This window comes from Calypte anna, chromosome 19 (assembly GCF_003957555.1).
Source record: "Calypte anna isolate BGI_N300 chromosome 19, bCalAnn1_v1.p, whole genome shotgun sequence".
Classification (NCBI taxonomy): domain Eukaryota; kingdom Metazoa; phylum Chordata; class Aves; order Apodiformes; family Trochilidae; genus Calypte; species Calypte anna.
This window is the reverse complement of record NC_044264.1, coordinates 10,820,963-10,823,909: the sequence shown is the minus strand read 5'-3', so window position 1 is coordinate 10,823,909 and position 2,947 is coordinate 10,820,963. Positions and strand designations below refer to the sequence as shown.

Here is a 2,947-nt window from a genome sequence, read left to right as displayed (position 1 = left end):
GAGGAGAAACCTTTCTGTGGCTATTAAGCCCCTTGGTCCCAATGCAACTTCTGGCTCAGGAAGTCTCTAATCTGCTAATTACTAGAAACTGGGAGCTTTATTTGTAGGTATGGATCATTTGGTGTTTGTCCAGTTTCTGCTGGAGGCCGGGTACTGCCTAGATGATTTTGGATGCTCTGGTGTGCCTCATCTTTTGTTTGAATCTTTTAAATCATCTTACCAGGAACTCCATGGTGCTGGCAGCCTCCAGCCTCCTCCATCCCTGTGGCAGGGGTCAGGATGCACCCAGAGCCCATCACCCAGCACAGCATTCTGTTCCCACCTCCAGACTCAGCTGCCCTCCAGGTGTTTGAGGTCTCTCTTTCCTTTTGCATTTCTTAATTTATTTAGATGTTATTTTATTATGATAATGAAGTAATTGCACTGGCACAAGCTGAACATTAACAGTGTGGGCTGAGAAAAAGCACCAGCTTTAAGCTTCTATGCTGAAAATTATTTTCACCAGCAAATGAGGGTGTCACAGCAGATGTTCTGCCTGCAACACACATCACTGCTTTTCCTTCAGGTCTTCTGAACTTGAATGCCTCTGCTGCAAACACCACTAACAAACAACCCAGTCTTTGTGATTTCAGATGTGTTTTGTTTCCTTGTTTTATCTGCATTAAGAGTTTGAATGGTTTTATAATTTGCCTGTGCTTCCATTTTATGATATCTGCCTTCCATCTGTTATTTTTACAGTTTATATTACCATTCTCCTCTCTAATGCCAGCAGCTCTGCTGTAAAACCCATGTTGCATCCTAGAAACTCACAGCCTCATTCAAAAAATGCATCTTGTGTGAGCTGGCATGAGAAGTGCCTGGACAAGAATGGATGGATCTTTTATTAATGATTTTCTTATAGGAAGAGCCCATGCAATAGTAGCACTTGGTGCACATACAACTTCTCACTGCACTTTGCAGAAGTCCCACTGGAGGATGCAGAGCCCGTTCACCAGATCTAAAGAAAACACTGGCTTCCCAGCTGTTGAGTCCCACATGTGCCACAGTCTTAGGTAAAATTTTCTCTCATTTCTGGCAACACACTTTTTTCTACGTGTTTTATAATTTTCCAAGCACAAGTATAATTGACTCTGGCCTGCTACCAAGAGGTTTATTAAAATGGCAAGGGAGGAAATTAATGATTGTTAAGAAGATCTAATTCCAAGGATACTGAGTTGTTCATTACACATTTACAGCTACTAACCAGCAGTGCTCAAATAAAGGCCTGTGGATTTGTTTACCTTGCCAAGGCACTGTGATGCATCCAGTCACACGGATGTAAAGATGGAGGAAGGAATCGATACAGAGCTACTGAACCCCCTACTGTGCAGCTGGAAGAAACTGATTTGATGATGAACCTGTGAGTACAATAAAAATGTGCATAATTTAAAATGCATTAAAACCATAAGCTGCTAAAACATCAATATTTAAACACCATCTCCTGCAGCTTCACCACAGATTCTGCAGGAAGAACAGACAGTGTTAAACGTGAAGTTGATGAAGGTCCAAGAATTGCCTGAAAAGCTTCTTTAGCCAAATTGCTGACATTGTTTTGAATAGAATTATCTAGGGGATAAATCTGGACCTGGTGTTCTCCTCTGTGTTCAAAACTGCTGCGAAACGGGTTTCTAGTCTCTGTGCAGGTACAGTGAAAGCCAGACAATGGATGTGGGGCCTGAGTACCTCCATGTGCTTGGATGGTGGTAGGTAGGAGGAGCCTGGGGCACAATATTCAGGTTTTAAATCACTGTTGGTGTAGGAAGGCTGACCTGGCTGCTGGAACATACCTGTTTCCATGGGATTGTTACTGGGAGCCTAAAGGTGAGGGATACTCCAACAGTGTCCAGTAACCAAGTCACTGTGGACATGGATGGGACTGAGTCACCAGTGACTGAAATATGATGATGATGATGATGATGATGATGATGATTGATGAGTTTTCAGCTGCCAACCCCAATTCATTATTCATTTGCTTTCTAGCATTGCATCATGCTGAGGGACACAAAGATTACTGGATGATGTGAAAGAAAACCTGCATGATGACAGCAGGAGACTAGTATTATTCTGAGGAGTGTTAGGGGTGCTGTGACCCCCAGGACCCACCCCCCACACTGGCTGGCTTGCACTCAGCTGCTTGTTGCTGGAACTCCCAGCATTGGTTTGCCAGAGGCATCTGCTGGGGTGATGCATTTAGCACCAGGAACCTCCCTGTCTGCCTGGTACTGGGCCTGCACATGGTGAAGCTCAATCATCTGAATTTAAGACACTCTGTTATACATACCATGAAATTCAACAAGGTATGTCCTGTATGGGGTTGTAACACTGCAGCTGTGGGGACTAATTAGATAACACTCGTTATTGTTCATTCAATTTGCCTTTGCAGATGCAGGGAGCTGAGTGCTGACTGCTCTCAGGGCTCTGATTGATTGCTCCACTTTGCATTCATTAGGAAGGTGGCCTCAGCACAGTAGTTTTACAATATGTGTTTGCTACCAGTTAGCTGGATGTGCCAGTCAAACGCCTTGAACTGTAACTCTCCATTAACAATATTTTCCAAATACAACGGGGTCTGCTCTTGCAGCAAGCAGCATGAAGGGAGGGAACACGGAGGGACAGTGAGGGCTGGGGACAGAAAGGGGGGGTTCGTCCACCCCAGCAGATGCCCCAAGCTGGTTTGTAGCCTCAGAGCTGAACCATCCCAGGGTGTTGCTCGGCTGCTGGCACACGCAGCTCCACTGCCAGCCTGTGTGAGGCAGATGCATTGTGGTTTCAGCTCCTTTGGGTGTGAAACACTGGCACTCTTTCCTGTGCTGCGTGTGCAGCTCTCGCTGGATAGTTCAGATCTGTGCACAACATGTTTATTCAATGGTAATAATTTTGTTTCTGCAAAGGGACCGTGTTCCACTGT

The 2,947-nt window shown here is 45.0% G+C and overlaps 1 long non-coding RNA gene across 1 annotated transcript; it reads left to right on the top strand.

Annotated features, from left to right (window-relative positions):
* Positions 1-235: 235 nt before the first annotated feature.
* Positions 236-2,330, top strand: LOC115599379. The gene is made up of 4 exons (XR_003988370.1): positions 236-354; positions 902-1,052; positions 1,236-1,399; positions 2,020-2,330. It is a non-coding gene; the product is annotated as an uncharacterized LOC115599379 (long non-coding RNA).
* The last annotated feature ends 617 nt before the right edge of the window (positions 2,331-2,947 follow it).